We start from the raw sequence: 19,247 nt of genomic DNA, 5'->3' as shown, positions 1-19,247 counted from the left end.
TGCACCTGCGCCTGCTCTGAGCCCTCCAGAGGCTCTGTCCCCATGGATGTGATTCTCTGATTTTTGACCTCTGGGAGCACTGCAGCCACACAATAAATTACAACACACACATGCCAGGCAGACTAGAGGTTGCTCACGTCTTTTGATATGCACTTTTTTTTTTTTTGAGTGCATCTCTGTTATTTTGTGACATGGGTTGTAAAAATGTAAGGAGGAAGAAGAGAGAGAATTAAAGATCAAGGATCAGATGTTAAATCCTGCTTGCTCACTTACTATCTAAAAATATGAATGAAATTACTGTCATAATTTAGGCCTTAAAGCTGAGCAGTAGTTAAAGCCAGACTGAAATTTTATACCAAATCATAACCCAAAAATATCTCACCCTAAAGATGCTTCTCTTGCATGCTTCCTGCTATGGCTTCAAAGGGCAAGCCCAGTATTGTGGAAACATCAGTATTCCTGAAGACCAAAAACCGGAAGACTTCTATTTGCTTAAGGATTCTGCTGCATTCCTCCCTGAGGCAAAACAAACCAGTAATCCTCATTGTTACAGAAACATAGCACTTCACATCTGTTTATCTGTATATAAACATTAAACGATTAATAAAAAAATAACACCAAAAGGCTTAATTTGAAATCTACTGAAGTTAATGCTAGTCCTCAGTACCCTGGGATACAGCTTCTCGTAACCCAGAACAGCAGAGTTTTCTATTAATGTTATCACACTTTAGAAATGACCCCTTCAGCACAAGGTGGAAAGGCATGGGGAAGGCAAGCTTCTTTGCAACAACATGGGGTACAGATGTCCATGCAGATCCAGGACAGCCCCTGCCCGGCTACCACCTTCACGGAGAGTTTCCGTACAAACCCACAGCCTCAAATGTCAGTACAGAAAACCATTGCTGTGAAAATACATTCATTTTTTTCCACACTACAGAAGAGAAGTCTTCAATATCACTCTTCTTTTCATTTCTTTTCTCTATTTTTTTTTTAATTCAGTTCTGTTTTAGGTGAAATTGTCCCCATCTCTGAAAAATATTATGAGACTGGTGCCTGGAAAGCATTACACAAGTGTGGAGGAAAGAAAAAGTGCAGTCATGTGTGGCTGGGGTGATTTCTTCTTGACAACGTTGAGAACTGAGGAGCTCTTGCAAACGAAAGGTTGTATCCTGCTGCCCATACACAAACAGGTCTCCAGCTAGGCTTTGCATGACTGTGACATATGGGATGAGACCCTGCGCTAGCAGGAGGAACCAAGTGATGCGGTCAGTACAGCATAATGGGAAAAACTGAACTCTGCTACAACTAAATGTCATGTTGATAAATGCAACTTCACTGTTTTTTATAAACAAAATTAAACTTAATTTGCTTCACAGTAGCTAAGGTGCCCTTAATTCAAAACCCACAGAGTAACTCATTGGACACAGTTAATAGTCAGCAGACCACATAGGCCAGGCTTTGAAAGCATTTAATATTCACTGAAGTGCTGCTTGTATCCAATTATAACTCACTACTTGCCATCTTAATAATTTAAATCTGTCCACTCTTTAGAGAGGAAAAAAAAAAGCACTAATCAAAGACATGAATGCACCTTTTGCTTTTGACAGCATTAAATTAAAACTAAATGGTAGATCTTGAATGAGTTACTCTGCAAGAATAAAGGCATTAATGAGGTAATTTCATTATAGAGGCTCATCCAAGCCTATGTGAAAACAAGGGAAGTAAATGGAGAGGAAAGCCACGGAGGAAATTAGGGTTCCTTCCACACTAATTAATGTTTTGGGGCATTTAGTACAGGCACCAAATTAACTGCTCCAAAGAACTCCATTGAAAAAAAATACATTGTTGCCCTGCCATGTAATTAGAAGACAGTACAAGTAGAACACTTAATGAGTATAAAGCCAGCCTTTAACTTATTCTGCCCAGCTTCTGAAAACATGTCATTGTGGAGGCCTAAGTTTAAGGAAGCACCAGGCGTACAATATAGGATTGTTTAGGTCCTTCTGTTCGGTGAGCTGTAAACAGGTAGCCCTGAATGAGAGACTCTGGGACTCCTGGGAGGCCCGGCTTCCCAGAAGAGAAGAAAAAAAAAAAAAAAAGGAAAAAGTCTTAAATGCATCCAGAGGAGAGAAGAAAAAAAAAAAAAAAAAAAAAAAAAGGTGAATAGGCCCGGCACAGCTCAGCCAGTGAATGCTCACTGCTGTCTTAAGAGATTACATGATGTTGTGCCACCCCCTCTCATTGAGTTATCTTTACACTGCTTTTGTCTCCTCTAATTGGAGCTGATGAGGTGCTAATTGGTTGCTTTTCTAAAAAGCGGTGCTTAAGCACTGGCAAACAGAGTAAGACAGCGTGAGTGGAGTTAATGAGGCCTTAGCACCCCCCACCCCAAAACCCCAGCAACCCCTCCGCCTCGTATGCGCACACGAACGCACGCACAGCCGCGTCCCTGCCACAGCCGAGAGCTGAAGGGCCGCGCCTGAGCTCGGGCACAGCCCTGCGCTGCCCCGAGCCGTGTGAGGAAGGGGCAGCGCCGGGCCCGCAGCCGCGCCCCGCTCGCCGCGGGCAGGCCGGCGGCTGGCTGCGGGCTGCGGGCTCGCCCCCTCGCCCGGCCTCGCCGCGCCCCGCGCCGCTGCCACGCGGTGCGGCCGGGCTGCGGCGGGTGCCGGGTGCCCGGCCGCGGGCCCCGTGGCCGCAGGGGCTCGGGTAAGAACCGCGCAGAGATGGTTCTCACCCGCCGACAGAGGCTGCGGGGGGGCAGCTCACACCCACCTGGCGCAGAAAAGCACGGGCGGGGCGGCCGCGTTCGTCCCTCGCCGCTTTGCCGCCCGCGTGCCAGCCGCGGCCGCCGCCAAGGGAAAGGCCGGCAGCGCCTGGGCACGGCGGCAGGGCCCGGCCCGGCACGGCAGCACGCTGTGCCCGCGCTGCGCCCCGGAAGCACGGCAGGCTGCGGGTTCCGAGCTCGCTGTCCCGGGGAGGCGAGGCACGAGCCCCTTTAGGAGAGGCGCCCTTGCTCGGCGGCGAGCGTGCTGCCGTTCTCCTTGCTTCGGCATTTGGCGTTTTGCAAGCTTAAACTTTGGTCTTTTGCTACTTAAAACAGGGTATGCAATTAATAACTCGGACGTCGTTTTCAGTAACAATTCATACATGGAAATACCCTAAATATTTTGAACCCATGAAGAAAATAAAAAGATGGATACTTTTTTTTTTTTTTTTTTCCATAATGCTTTGCATGTTTGTTTGTTTGTTTCTTACTTTTTTTTTTTTTGCCAGTTTTATGCAAAGTATTTTGATTAGAGTACATAGTGTTAAACCTCTTGCAAGAGGCTGCATGGTTAACTATAACTGCATCTGGAGCTCCTAGATCCCAGTTTTGCCATATCCATACACATTTCCTAAAAAAGGCTTTGAGTGATGCTGAATAGTCTGCATCTTACACCTATTTTGTAGGTGGGCTGATACTGCCTCCTGAATTTCTACACCAATTCTGGAATTCCCTGCTAGTGAAAGCGTTCCTGAGTCCTAGCGAGAACGTACAAAAAGCAGCTGGTCTAGTGCTGATGTCGCCTGGCAACGTGCAAAAATTATCCTGCAAGTTATTTGAACGGGACACTGCAAACATCACTGCTGAAAACAATCTGCCATTTCTGAATCTGCTTATATATAGTCTACACAGACACGTGGCGTGATCTTTCAGTAGGTGCAAGGTTGCATTTTTCACATGTACATCATACATATGGGTTCCAGAGAGAAGTTGGCCGATGATGACAAGTTCGTCCCCTCTGTCACAGACTCAGTACCACCAGCCAGTTCTCTAAATCATTCAAAACTTCTTGGCTGAACAGTTTCATATTGGACAAAAAAAAATAATAAAAATAAAAATGAGGACGAAGCAGATAAAACTATAAAACATACAAGAACGATGCATCTTTTGTTAAGACAACTCAGATGGTCTATTCATGCTGAGGAGAAATCAACAGTCAAGGCTCCCCCTTTCATCACTTTTATCTTTTTTTTTTTTTTTTTTTTCTCATCAGTTGGAAAGACCAATTAGTTTGCAAACAGCCAGTTACATGGGGAGGTGTTTATGCCTGGTAATTTGTCCCCCTATTCACATTCTAAACAGGATTCTGTTCAATCTTATGCATGGGCACTTGCTTTTCTTTTGGTTGTCATGAAAACGAGGGATTTCTTGCTGGCTGGTAGAAAGAAACTTTCTAGGGGACAGTTACAATTAATTCCTCTAAACGTGTTCCTAGAGCCATCCACCTATTAAAGCTCAGCGGAGTTCTTTGCTCTCAAAAGCCCCAGAACATGCAGAACTAAAAAAAAACAAAAACAAACAAACAAAAAACACAACAACAACAAAAAAAACTTGGTTCCCTTTAAGGCTAATTTAGCAAATATATTTTCTTCCCCCTGCTCCTAGTTTATGTACTTAAAAATTAAAAATCTTCATGTGTTTTCCACAGCAGGTATGATTGCGCCTGCAGAGATCTACACTCCCACCACTGCTACCTGCTGTGTTCTCACAGAATGCTTGCAGGAGGTAGTCCCTTGGGTTTCCTGTGTTTCCCATGGGATTAATAGTTTCTGGTTTACCCCAAACCAGTATGACATGGGTTGTAAAATCACATGCTGCGCATGCCAAGATGTAATCCTTAAACATATCTTACCCTCTTTCCATTTCCTCCCCCCGTTTACTTTTCGCCTGGCTGCTGTTAGCAAGGTGCTTCCCAGGCCCCCTCCCTTCCTAATGAGCACGTGCACACATTTAAATAGGAATGACCTTCATTTTCTGAAGGTGAAGGTGATCCTGGTCCTAAGGAATGAAGAGGCAAGAGAGCCAAGGTCTCTACCCAGCTCCTACTGTTCCCAGTCCTGCTGGATGGTGGCGTTATTGCTCTGGCTGTTGCCTCATCAGCTGCAGCCTGGGGGCACATGCAGCACTACTACACCTAACACGGGAGATGAAGGTGCCTTAAACCACCTCCCCTTGTTGGTAGGTTTGGGTCTGGAAGCCTTATCTTTTCCTGCAGAAGTGGCAAACAGTTTAGTGGTTGCAAAGTGCATGGAGCAGATGTCACACGGCAAAGGCAGTATCACACCTGTAATTAGCATTGCACCTTTTGTTTCTGCTGGGACTGGTTCCTTGGTGTACCTTCAGGCCAGCTCACAGGTGAACCTGAGCCAGTGGGTCCTACCACCAGTGGACAACACATCTGTCATCTCTGACCTGAGAGGGGATTTGTCAGCTGTCCCTCTGTATCCCCGGTACGGTGGCACAGCACCTCACGTGGAAAAGCCACTTGCCTGCCACTGCTGCCGCTGATAATGTCCCCAGGGAAAGCAAGTAGCACAGGAGAGGCAGGTGAGTGAAACTTCCCTGCCTTTCCTCATCCTTATTCCTGCTGCTCTGTACAATAAAGTCTGAAAATGTCTCTTCCTGAATATTGGTTGTTTTGGAAATGTCAGTTCACCACAAACACTCTTAGGCTAATGTTTAATAATTAAGTCCCCTCCAAAGGAAGTAAAGCCTGTTCATGAAGTTCACGTGAAAGGAAAAGGCCCAAGGGGTGACAGTAAGGAACTGCAGTTTCCGAAGAAAATACCTGAAAGGTATCACAGGAGGCTCTGAAAATACAGCAAGTCTGGAAATAACCCTAGGGAAAGGTGGGCAGGTTTTTACTCTTGTCCTTTCCAACCCCTCTTCTGCATAGGTTGCCCAGGACAGAGGTTGCTGGGGAGTCAGGCCCAGATGCCCTTTACCGTGTCCTGAGACACCACAGGCACAGTGAGCAGCTGGAAAAGCTACAGGACTGATGGCAATGGTCATACGGTGAGCTGGACTGACTGACTAAAGGAAGGCATGGGAATGCAGGTTGCCTGAAAAAGCAAAAGCAGCAGTTGGTGAAGTGTGCAAAGCAAAAGGCGCCTGATTTTTCAAGCTTCATCTTCTAGTTGTGTTTCCGTGCTATGCTCACTGGGGAAGTATCTCACAAGCTGTTAAAGTGCTCCTGTTACACGCTACTGCCTTTCCAGGAGTTAAAGTACAGCATCAGGCAAGGTGCTGCTGCTAGAGCCTAGTCATTTGGTTAGTGGTGACTGGAAACTAACGAGCATACCAGCAATAAGGAACAGACTTCACAACTCCGGAACTGGATTCTCCAGGATACTGCATGCAGTGACAGTCACAAGCTCAGCATTGCAGAAAAAGTGATCATTGTTTCAGAGAAAGGTGAGAAGTGGCTCCTGTGAAACAACACTACTTATCTTCAATAAAATTATTCTGGTAAAAAGAATAGAAGTGCAATGTTGGGAAATGCATGACCTCTTTCTATAATACTGAATGTACTAAGAAGTATCTCCATCCTTTAGGTAACACTGGATGCTAAAAACAGTTGCCAGGTAGGCTGAAACAGGCTTTGCAGCTTCCAGTGCAACTGAAGAAAGACGATGGAGATGCAGCCAAGCTCAGTGGGAACTGCTGCAAATGGAAGGGATGGGGTTTTAATGCCACCAGACAATACAGCCACAGTCCAGATGGGCAGAGCGGGCAGGGCTGGGGCACGCACGTCCAGAGCTGGACGCGCACTCTGGAGCCCTTCTGCAGGGACCCGTGTGGTGACCCAGCGCTGCTGTGGGGTGGCTGGGGCAGCCCAGCCTGCACAGCTGCACGCTTGCTGCGGTCAGGAGCCCTGACATCCAAGGTCCCTGGAAGCCAGTCAGTTGAGTGACCAGGATGCTGTGAGCATGTCTCAGTGCATAAGTGTATGTTTTCCCCTGAATTCTGCACATTGCTTCTACTTCGAGCAGTAAAATTCTCGACAGTTAAACTGAATGTGGCTTTTATCTGATTAATTATCCTCTGGGTACCAAAATTACCAAGAGCTCCTTCCTGCTTGCATGTAGAAACTAAAGGGGTAAAGTGCATGCTTGCAGTGAAAACAATCTGGACGGTCCTTCAGCCATCAAGTGATGCTTTAGGGATTGATCATTCCTTATATTGTCCTCCCCATTAGGACTGACAGTTGTATTGCATTAGAGAAACAATGAAGTATCTAGAAATGTGTCCAACTGCTGAGGGAAGGCCTGTTGTCAGGACGCAGATAAGTATCCTGGAGAAAGCAAACAGGAAGGAGGGGAGGTGAAGTAAAGCAAACGAGAGAACGAATGTAGCAGAGGTGAGACTCCAAGCATGGGGTAGATGCCTGGCAAGTGAAAAGGACTCATCAAGTAGAGTGGGGAAGCAGTGAGAAAACTGTGTGGTGCTAGTTGCGTTGTGCTGTGCTGAGGATCACACGAGCAGCTTGTCCAGAGGCTGTGCTCAAGAAGCCAAAGTTCAAAGCTGGGGGTGCTTCCATGTTTTTCATGGTTCACTTCCAGGTCATTTGCTTTAAAAGATTCTAAATTTGTCAACTTTTAATGCTCAAAGAGGTTCAGATGTTTTTAAATCAGCTCAGCTCGTCCCTGCTTGAGATAAAGATGAACAGGACAATTGCTCGTTTTAATAAAATGTAACTCAAAATTAGCCATTCAGAGTTGCAGGAGAGTGTGTTAGAAGGGGGCTCTCACTGTGGTGATGATGTTCAGTATTTAAAATACTCAACAAGATCAGGGAAGAGCTGACTGAATGTTGTCAGCCTGCAGCCCTAGAACTGAGTAAAGCACAAAAGAAGGTAAGAATGAGACAGAGGATGAGCTTCTGTGCCACTGCACTTGCCTCCTGGGGTCCAAAAAGGATCCTTGCATGGTGAGATACCCCCACCAATTTCCAGTGGATGTTTATGAAAGCTAAAACTATCAAAATATCAATTACTACCATAGGTTTCTGCAGCTTTAGGCCACATTTAGGCTAAGCCATTTGACTTTTAAAGCATGTTAGGCTCTTAGCAATTCATTAATTCATGTGTCTGTGGAATTAGCCAACCAATTTATGCATCTTTTCGAAATCTAGCCTCATCTACTAAGTAGGTCACAGAAAGAGCAATGCCCTTCATTAATTTATGACTAAGCATTATTTCTAAGGTTTAGTTTTGATCTGGGAATAATAATTAGCAAATGGTGTCTCCTGCCATTTTTTTAAATCTGTGATGGCATCCCTAAAATGGTGGCTGAGGAGGATGTGCCTTGCCTTCACCTCATACTCATGATTTTGCTAACTAGCCTGCTATTTATTTTGGGAACCGGAGCAAATATGAACACAAAGCCTTCTGCACAGTGAAAAGCATTTGCTTCCTTTACTATGGAACACCAGCATTAACAGTATTTCCTTAATAAAAGTGCTAAAGAGAAAAGGGCTGGAATGGAACCATTGTGGAAGTTGACCGCTTGCTGAAGAGTATCTGAGAGCCATGTGGAAGCTACAAAGCTTCACCATAACCTTGTTTGCACATTTCCCACTACTTAAGTTGTGGAATGTCTGACTTGATCCTAGGGCTCACTTGTTACCCTTGGTAAAATTTTGGCTGGTACATCTGCTAGATCAGATGCTGAACTGAGTCCTGCCAGGAATCAGGTTAAGCTTTCCTTGTATCTCAGTGGCATTGGGATTCTGATCCTGCCTAAATACACTAATAGAACCAATATGAAGATAGGTACAAAAATTACTTTGCAGCCTGAACTTTGTTAAGTCAGGCAGGATATTTTTATTTGTTCCATATCAAGATAAATTCATACCAGTGAACTTCCAAGCAATTTTTGGCACAGCTGAAGCTTTGCCTTAGCTCACCCAGAAGTCACCTGCAATAGCATACCGTGCACAACAAGGTATGGTAGACAACTCGCAGCCAAGAGAAGAGCCACAGAACATTTTCTGCAACAAAATGGTATCATAATAATGTTTGAACAAGGATACTTAATTTTAGAAACTCTGATGTTAGTCCAGGCCAGGGGAACCAAAGATGTAGCATGATAAATAAAATAGTAAAATAACCAGAGAAAAAATGTTCTCTGTCCCTATCTCAGCCTGTACAGCATTTTTACATGCAAACAAATTTTACTAACAACACTGCTCAAGTCCTTTAACTGTCCTGGTAATACCACTTGAGGAACTATATACTATTGTGACTTTTTTTTTAGCCTGGAACTGTGAAATATGAAGAATCAAGCAGAGCAAGGATTATCAAGAAAGGAAGGAATTCTCAGAGATGATCTGTCCTGTATAGTGCCAAGCAGACACTGCAGCACAGACACTTTTCCTAATAAAGCTTTTGCAGAGGTGCTATGCCTTGTCAGCACTCTCTCCAGGTACTCTGCAGTTGTAACAAATACAAAATTTCCTGTTTAAAAACAATACTCATTTAAAGCCACTATTCTTTTTAACAGTTACTTGTTGACATAGAAGGTAAATTCCTTTGTTTTGTGTTTTTTTTTTTTTTTCATTTTTTTTTAAAGAACCATTTTTATGTTTTATGGGTTGTGCTGTGCTCCCCTTCATCTAATCTTCACTGATGTTAGAAGTGTGCCTTTACTGATAGCTGTGTTTTCCAGATCTCTCCTCCATGCAGTGCTCTCCTTTGGTCAGTTTTCTGTGAGCAGCAGTATACTTAATGCTCACTGCAGACTTGCTGGGGCCAGTGGCTGCCACAAATGTGACAGGTTCTTAGCTCACCTTCATCACAGTCTTCTTTTTATGGCAAGTTCTAACGTATATGTTTGAGAGAGTGGAGTGTCTCAATTCCCACAGTGCCAGCAGCGGTGGTCTAATGTGAAACAAAGGCTGCACATGAAAATAGCAGAGAAGGTGAAATAAAAATTGTCCTCATTTATATATCCACAACGGAGATGCATTTCCAAAAAGCATGGTATAAAGTTAGATGCACCTGCATTCTGGATCCAAGAATGGCCCAACTATTAAAATGGGTAGTATGACAATGTCATCCGACTTTAGCAAAAAGTAGAGAATGCTTATTTGTTCTGAAGAGAGCTTTGAAAAAAACCTGCGAGGTTCTTTCCCTCACAGATCATAGGAAATAGCTAAGGTACAAATGAACTGAGAAAGCATTTCATATCCAATAGGTCATTCCTACTCTTTGTACCCTATAATACTTCAGTAATGCTGCTTTATAGCACAATAATTGGATTCCCTAATGTTTCTTACATTAAGCAATGTCAGCATGTTAACAGAAAATGTTAACTTATTTGCTTTTTAAAAAGCCTCTTCCACTGGAAAGCCTGTATATTTTCATAGAAAGAAATGCTGGTGAGAACAAGGAATTTCTGAAGTCAGGGGAGTTGATTTTAAATTGGATAGAAATCTGAAAGTTTCTCCAGAGCGAGAAAGAAAAACGATTTTCTTGGTTTCAAAGCTAAAAATAAAAGGTACGTGTCCGAATGACCTGCTTGGATGTTTTAGCCATGCCTGTGGAGTTAACCCACCGTGCCCGCCCCAACAGATCTAGGAGATTGTCTCCGAGAGCCTGCAGCCCTGCGATGGGGAGCCATGCCCTGAGCTGGGGTGCCCTGTGCCCTGCTGCCCGTGGGCATGGCCCGCAGCCAGCCAGAGGCTGACGTCAGGCTCGGAGGCCAAGCGTTAGCGGTGGCAGCTTGCGCAGACACCGGCTGCTTCACACTGAGAGAAAGCCATGGATGATGACCGCAGAAATTTTCGCTTACAAAGACATGGGGTCTGTCAAGCGTCACTGTTGTGGACTTCTCTCGACCTCGCTCAGCAGAACGCTCCCACTGGCTGCAGCCTTTGTCCTGGAGTTTTTGGCGATGACCGCCTTTGCGGGCGTTTGTTTCCAGCACTGGCTCACCAGGTGGAAATGCAGCGCGGGCTTCAGTGACGGCCTGACCCCGGCGCCAGCAGCTCTCTGCCGGGGTTGCTGTGGAGACAAAGCTTCCTGTGCGTAATCCAAGCTTATCCAGCTCTTTATCCTACATGTGACCCTTAATTACTTGCTAAATTAGAATGGTTTTCTGAAAATCACAAGGGGAGGTTAATATGTTCTTCCAGAGCTGGTCAAGCTAAGATGACACCAAATTCACAGGGAATTCAAATTACATGATCCCTGAAGGCGTCTCTTTCAGAAGGAAGACGAACTTTCCCAATGGGAGGCAGTGTGCCATGATAATGCTTCTGTCACTCACTTTCCTTGCCCTGCTTGTCTAGCTACAGCTTAATCCGGTAGGAACAATGTAGTAAGTAAATATCAGGTTGATTAATTATGGTGCAAGATTCAGTAACCGCTTGTCTTCTGTAATTAACATTGTAACTGAAATTAAGTAATACGCTTCATACATGGATTCCTGGACATGGAGGAGGAACAAGAGAGAATCCTCAAGGCTGCAAGAGGGAAATGAAGGAATTAATAACATGGAGTCAAAATACTAATTGCCTCTTTAAAGCTACAGTACATTTTAAGATACTCTTCATGCAAAAAGAAAAATGATTTTACTACTTCTAGATGTCCTTGTAGAGGCGAAACAGAGTTATCAGTAAAAATATTGCTAAAGATTTCTGAAAATACACCCTTGTTTCACCGATTTGATAAATTTGAAATTACAAGAGGTGCACAGTGGTTTTCCTTTCCTTGGTTTCCTGTGACACGCTACTTAACAAGGAGTGAGCCTTTCACTTGCATGAGAAGCTTTATAAAGCTGTGCTAAAAATGCAGTGTCATGGTTCCAAAAAAAAGCGCTGTCTGCCTCAGCACATGCCTGTCTATTGTGAAAGGTAAGGTAGTTTGGGTCTGTGCACATATGCGTGTTCGCATGGATACACATAAAAATCAGTGACTAATCATTAAGACGGGAAGAGCCCAGGCAGGTAAGTGCTGCCTATAGTCCGCAGTATTGCAGACTTCTCTTTAAGACCTGCTTGTATCTTACACTTCAGTCACGGATACAGTCGCTTCCATTCCTGCTCAGAATTGCTAAATACAAGACAACACACCTCAGAATTTTGTCACTAGCACAATAAGCAATGGTTCCCCCAGCACTTTTTAGAAAGGCTTCACTGTGGCCTAATTTTTTTTCCATTTTATTTCCCCCGTCTCCTAGGATTGTGGTCTCTGGCGTATCCAAGGGCTCACAGCATTGCAGGCTGAAGGACACATTCATGGGCGCTGGATAGTCACAGGGTTTTAGACTTCCGGGCTGAGACCTCTGAAAAATGTGATGGCATTTTTCTGAGAATAATGACAGAGAAACCTATGCCATCTGTTGCTTGGCAGGATCCGAGACAGTTATTTGGTTCATTACGTTTATAAGAAATTTATGATCCTGTCGATGGATCTTTGTACAAATAAGTGCCTTATGAAGATGCATTTCTAGATGTGTGAGAGATTGGTGAGCACTATATATTCACACTTTCTTTGGCATCTCTGCTCATACTTCCAGCAATACGATCATGTTTTTCTGAGTGAGCATCAACCCACTAGTAACTGGAACGATGATGGCAAGTATTTTCTCAAATGAAAAGGCTGTCAGTCCCTGCTAGTTCAAGAAGGTTTCAGTCCAGTGAACCGTTTTCTGCTCTCTCTTTGCTGAACCATCACTTCCCTGTCACTGTATTTGAATTAAAATGTCATTTTCAGGACAGAAACGAAGAATTTTCTTACAATTAAGAAACATTTTCTGTTTCCTTAATAGGAAAAAAACAAAAAACAATGAGCTCAATAGTGAACTCATGTAGTCAAAACAGCTCGAAGGGATAGTTCTGTTTCTTAACTGTTAATTTGTGTAATTTGGAAGTCTCTGGGTGTTTTCCTGTGTGTCAGGGTGGACTGCAGGGAAGCTTTCTGTGCATGGAAATACGGCCTTTAAAGGAGTGAGTTTCCGTTTTCAGATGAGGTGTGATGAGGAGTCCTCCACGCACAATTATTAAGACAGCCTAGTACCCATGATAAAATCTTTGGATGCCATCCAAATGACTGAAAGCCACCTAGTTATTTATGTGAGCACACACACAAATATGCACGCACCCTTTCCACCTCCGATAGAGTATTAGAATTCATACATTACATCTGCGCTGAAAAACTCCTTCATGACAGGGTCTGGTGAGCCCTATGACATTTGGGGGTGTAAGGAAGCTTTCCAAGCACTTCTTCCAAAAGTTTTGATTTTCACAGAATTAGAAACTATTTTAAGATGTTTTCTTAAGCATTTGGAAATACATAGATACATATATTTTACATACACACTGTAAAAAAGAAAGCATTTTAAGATGATTTCTTAAGAAATCCACCCTTCTCTTCTTTTAGTTTCTGCATTGAAAGTATAGGGAGTTATCAGGATGGAAAAAAAGGATTACTGATATTCAGTAAGCTGCCCCCTCCTCTCCCGTCCCCCTTAAAATACCAGATATAAGGAAGGGAACTTCCTGGTTCCACTGCCTGCTTTGGAGAAGGGTCTGTTCAGAAACATGGGTCAGATCTTCACATTCGTTACAGGAACCTCATGGCTACCATAAGAAAATAGACACACACACAAACCAGCAAATTAGAAGGGTGGAAGAGACAGAGAGAAACAGAGACCACAGGGTCTGGTGGCCACAGGTGGGTGTGGTGGCCAGAGATAGGTCTGACACAGATTCCCGTGGGGATAAAGCAATTACCTTTCTCTGTCAGTCTAGTGGAAACACACAGAGGGACCTGCAAAATGTTGTGTCCTCTATTATCCCTTTGTGTAGGTTAAAGGAGTGGAAGAATAGAAAAGGAGAATCTGCTGTCATCTAAAATCATCTTTTAAAGTGCTAAGCTACTAGGCTGTGACAAGCTGTGATTGGTTCCTCTCAGAGCAAAACCAGCAGGGGAATGAAGGTATCTGAATAAGAGATCAATTCTAATAATCCTGATTCTGTTGTACCATTAGATTGACATCTCTACCAGGAATGAAGATTATCAATACGAAAAAAAAAAACAACAAACAAACACCACCACCACCACCAAAAAAATGATATCCTAAACACTTGAGATTGTGTTCAGCTGCTCTTGAGCTATTTCATCTCCACCCCTGGTTTATTTCATTGGTTTATATCCTTTTGATCTCTATCTTGAAACATGAAAAGAAAACAGTTGTACAATAACGCCTTATAGTCTATGGCATATTCCAATTCAGGTAAAAGATACATAAGTAAAGTTCAGCTTGGGTTCAGTTCAGCCTGGAAAAACTTTTCAATTCTCCATGACAAAACTGAGCAAAATAGTTCAGAAAAGAAGAATAACAAAGCAAACAGAGTGCTCCAGGGATCTAACAAGGCAGGCAGCAAGATCCTTTACTTACCCCAGTCTGGCAATTAACTCACATACAAAGAGTTTTAGGGGTCTCATGGTGACCAAGAGACTGTAGCAATGTGGTCTCCCAGAGTGCAGGGTATGGCAGATGAGCTCTGGGGAATCTGGCTGTGGAGCTTCAACCCACAGCCACGTCACAGTGTTTCTCCAGCTCTTCCAGGATCACCACTGCCTCAGCTGGGAATGGTAAGGGCTGTGTGCTGGCACATCAGCTGTTCCCGTTCTTAGCTCAGCATATAATTTTAAATATGGCTTTATCAGCCGTTTCCACAAAGAAATTTATCTGAGGCTTGAGTACACTCTGCTTGTGGTTACCTCTAGCACCCTTTTAACATCTTCACCAGAGCAATCTTGCTCAGCAGGCTGGGGCATTTACTTTGTTTCAAGGGTGATGATGGAATATTTCTGTTTTCTAAAACATGCAGATAGGATTCACTGTTGTTTTCAGTTCAAGTCAACAGCAAAAATTCCACTGATTTTAGTGGAAGCATCAGCTGATCATGGTAATTTTTTATGTTGCTGCTGAGTATTGGTGTTGGAAAGACGTTGGGAGCTTTCCATCCAAAAGCAAGTAGGTTAATCCTGCAATTAATTTTAAGAACTACATTTTGCCAGCTTTTAGTCAGAACTCTTTTCCTCTGACCTTTAAGGAATCAGCTAGCGATCTAACATGCATAAGGTTGTGCAAGCCACAAACTGCAAGAGCACTATCCTGTTTAATCTAGGAATAGAATGTAAATTGTTATTATTTACACGGTAGAGAGGAAAACCCATCTCCCCTGAGCTGCTAGTGACACTCTTCCTAATGCAGCCCAGGCTGCTGTTGGACTTTTTTGCTGTGATGGTGCTGTTGCTGTTCTATGTCAAACTTGTTGTCCACCAGGACCCCGAAGTCCTCCTCTGCAGGGCTGCTTTTCACCAGGTTACTCCCCAGCCTCTCCTGGTGCATGGGGCTGTTCCACCCCAGGTGAAGGACTTTGCATTTCAGTTTGCTGAACTTCATGAGATTCCAGCAGGCCCATTTCAGCAGCCTGCTCAGGTCCCATGGGAAACAGACCCACTGTCACAACCCAGGCCTAGGAAACAGACAGGCTTGGTTTCTTTCTTCTTCTAGGTGGAATAGCACTAAGAATGTTAAAGCAAGTGTGTGTGGGGGGTGAAAACAGTGGTTGTTCATGGTACTCCATGTTCTGAACACAGCCTTAGCTGTGCAAAGCTGTGTTACCTCTTTGACTGTGTAATGCCTAGGGGTTTATTTCTGTTCTTGGACTGGATAGACAAAAACTTCAAATCAGGAGAAAGGCCTGAAAAGGCCACGAGAATACTGTTTATAGAAAAATGCAGTCTGTGATCTTCCTTTTCCAGAAAACTTCAAATATTTGGAGGAATCTTGTTCTGCCTTTGCACAGCCATGCATAAAAAGCTTGTTGAGATCCCTGGTCTACCATTTCTGGTCATTACCATAGGCACTGACAGAGAGTAAGTGAAATGTGCATGCTTTCTTTACAAAGTCTTCAAATATGTTCACCTCCAAATTAAAATTCCCTCTTGGAAAGGTGGTACATGACTAAAGCATTGCTGTTGGAGTGTCCTTGGCTCCTCCGAAGTGAGCTGAGTGCTCATCTAATGGATAAAACAAATTATTTTTGTTTCAACAAATGCAGATGATGTAGAGAAGTATACTCCTGACCACAGTTTGAGACTGAAACAAGCAGGAAACTCTGCAGAGGATGAAATAGGTGATGCTGCAGAAGGATGGTGAGAAAAAGAGAGGGGTTAGCTACCGAGCCATTCGATGTGAGATTCAACGTTTAAATGAAGGCATGGGATAGAGATGTCTACTGCAGACCTAGCTTGCTGTATTACTGATAGGAAGAAAACAGGACTCCTAAGGTACGTATTGATATCTTTTAAGCATCCACTTAAAATGAGATTACCCTTGCCCCTGGAGCGCTCACTTTTCTATGCTGGTGATACAAGGAGTCCAGAACAGCCATAACAGATGTAAATGCCTATCCTGTAGATGCAGATGTCTAAAAAGTGAGGTTAATCTGCTATGTAACCACAGACAAGCCAGTTACTAGCTACCTTAGACTACCTTATGGCTACATTCCAAGATTTTTCCTACACTGAAGACAGGCCACACTCCTGTGCCAGGTGGTGCCGCAACCCTGGCCCAGGCTGCCCAGAGAGGGGCTGGGGGCTCCTCGGGGAGGTCTCCAGCAGCTGCCGGGATGTGGGGCTGGGCACCCTGCTCGGGGGGCTGCTGGGCCGGGGGGACCAGAGGCACCTGGGACTCCCTGCCCTCCCTGACCAGTCTGTGAGTCTGATAAATATGATGGGATCATGTCCTCAACTAAGCTACACTGGCCAGCCTTCCCATGTGTGTGCAACTTTAATATGCAAAAAAAATGCTCATGCCACCTTTACTGATAATTTATGCTGCTGCTGAAGATGACTTACCTGTGTTAATGGAGTCCTTTGTGCTGGCGTAAAGCGTGCACAGTACTGTGCATTCTATAGAAAAACTTGGAGGGGAACACCTTTGCAGACTTGGTACAATGATAAATACGTTCACGTGAACAAAACATTACACAAAGTGCAAGGTATGCTTGCAGAACTAGATATCTTTGACAGAGATTTTCTGAGATAGAAGTTACGAGTGAGGCTGCAGTGATCTTGACAGTAGTAATTGCAACTGAAGTGGACTTGAAGGAAGATTTTTATTGCAGTTTGCTCTGCTGGGGCCTTCCCAGGATAGCAACGTTGTTACCCACACGTTCAGATGAAAGGGTCAAACTTCTATGGCATTAACCAAATCTTTCTGGCATGGCAGGGCTGAGAGTTTCACAGTATAAACGCAAAGGACACAAAGGGAAGATATGATGATAAATGGTTATTCACTATTCCTTTAAATAAAATATTTTGAAGTTTGACATCCCTAGAGTTTGTCATTTAGCCAATGTATATGTAAAATAAATATTTATATATGTAGTCTCTAAGATCATTTGTGTCTACACATGTTCATACAGTTTGATTAATTTTCTTCTTCAGCCGAGGGAAATGACTGGCTGAAGCGAGAGTTATTGCAATGTAGTGAAGTTTTCAGTGCAGAGTGACTGTACAAGCTAAGCAGAGTTTTGACAGAATGGCAAGAATTAAACAAATGGTGACCTGGGAAATCCTGTTCCCTGGCTATGGACTGCTGTGAAATTGTCTGAGTGACAATTATGAAACAACTCTGAATTACTGTATAAAATAAAGGGACACAATCGATCAAATGACAGATGAATTGACAGCAAGAATGATGCATGGAAGAGTAACTGCATAACATTCTATTTTACCTACTAATACGCTGAAACAATTTCATATGTCATGAAGTTTTGCAGTATACAGCGTCTGTTCTGCAAATCATGTATTGTTCTGTGCTTGTGCCTCTAAGTGGTAGAATTTCAGACATGCTTATGTATGTGGGTAGGTAAGAGATTTGTTTCAAGGCTAGTGCTTTTGGTTTTTATTCTTTCAGTGGGGTTCAATTATTTTTTTGGCACGATAAATTCCAAGATTACTGCCAAACGTATGATGTGGACACAACAGGGCTTCATGTCGTTCTATTCAGATCTCTGATGAATATGCCGTTTTATCCTCCCAAAGTAATTGCAGCATATTGTATTGCCAGTGTGCTCTAGGGTTCTACTAGGAAAATCACTTTCTAGATCTTTACCGAAGAGAGAAACAGATAAGTTTTCAGCCCAGTTAGCTGCCAGGAAGAAACTCTCGATTCTCTAAATATCCCCCACTGCTGTACTCCAAAACCCCCCACCAAAATATATTCTTATTTAGAGATACTTTAGAATATAGCTGGATACTACACAGAAACAAAAATCGAGTGCTTCTTCCTCTGTATCATCATTTAACTTAACAAGAATACAAAATATGCTTATTTAAGTTCTTCTAAAATTCATCTCAGAAATATTTTGCTGGCATACAACACCTGATCAGTGTATTTGCTTTGTGTAACTGAGGAAGCTCACATACCTTTCCCAGTTAATGTGCCAGGTTTTACTTTGTCTATGCTGAAGCACATACACTACCAAAAAAAACCAAAAACAAGCAAACAGAAAACAACAGCACAAACCGAACTTCACCTCTCCCGGACGACTCCAAGGCCATCTCCCTTACGAGGCTCTGAAGCCACTCACCGTTAAGTCGCTCGTACTCCCAGGTTAGGCAAGCGGACTAGAAAGGAGCTCGGAAACGAGGAGCTACGAAAAGGCCGGGACGAAACGCGAGGGCGGAAAGGCCCCGCGCAACCGAGCGAGCACACGGTGCCCCCCCCCTGCTCGCTGCCTACGGGAGCGGGGGGGGGCGAGCGGCGGGACCGAAGGCGGCTCCCGGGCCCTGCCGGCCGCCTGAGGCGGGGGCGCGGGGCCGCGCGGGGCCCGGCAGTGGCCGCGTCCTCGCCTCGGCGGCTCCGCCCGGCCGGCGGCCTGCGGCTGCCTCGCGGCGGGGCTCGTGCCGTGAGGGAGCCGTGTCAGTGCCTGTCTGCTGGCTTGCTTTCTACGGGGCTCGCGACCGGCCTCAAAGGCGCAGACAGAGCCTGCGTACGCGGGGCCCCTGCTGAGGCGGCGGCTGCGGCGGCGAGGGCCGGAGCGCCCTTCTCCCCTCGGCCGCGTAGCGGGACGCCGGGCGGGCGGGCGGGCGACCGCGGGGATGGCTCAGCCACGCTCGGCTCCCCTCGGCCCCGCCCGTGGCCAGGAGCGCGCCGCCGGCCGGCGGGAACCCGGCGGGAACCCGGCGGGAACCCCCGTGGCACGGCCCCTCAGGCGCCCTGAGGCAGAGGCCCGGACCCCGCTCCCGCGGGAGGGCCGCGCACCCGCCGGGCCGAGCAGCGGCGGCGGCTCCGGTGGCCGCAGGGCGAGGCCCGGCCCGGCCCGGCCCCGCCCCGCCCCGCCCCGCCCCGCCCCGCCCCGCCCCGCCCCGCCGGGCCCGGCCCCGCGGTCGGCC

At 45.1% G+C, this 19,247-nt stretch overlaps 1 long non-coding RNA gene across 6 annotated transcripts in view; it reads right to left on the bottom strand.

The window, feature by feature from the left end:
- Positions 1-19,118, bottom strand: part of LOC137847179 (uncharacterized) — a 49,254-nt gene extending 30,136 nt beyond the window's left edge. For 2 of the 6 annotated variants that reach the window (XR_011090829.1, XR_011090835.1), the window contains exons 1-2: positions 10,618-19,118; positions 383-516 (exon numbers count right to left, since the gene is read on the bottom strand). This is a non-coding gene — a long non-coding RNA (uncharacterized lncRNA). Of the gene's footprint in view, positions 1-382; positions 517-1,913; positions 2,401-2,772; positions 4,286-10,617 lie in introns of those variants that run through there. The other 4 variants (XR_011090828.1, XR_011090830.1, XR_011090827.1 and 1 more) reach the window with 4 other exon arrangements.
- Positions 19,119-19,247: the final 129 nt, after the last annotated feature.

The sequence above is a fragment of the Anas acuta genome, chromosome W, assembly GCF_963932015.1.
Source record: "Anas acuta chromosome W, bAnaAcu1.1, whole genome shotgun sequence".
In the NCBI taxonomy this organism is placed as follows: domain Eukaryota; kingdom Metazoa; phylum Chordata; class Aves; order Anseriformes; family Anatidae; genus Anas; species Anas acuta.
Note: the sequence above shows the minus strand (reverse complement) of the source record. Positions and strands in the feature narration are given on the sequence as shown.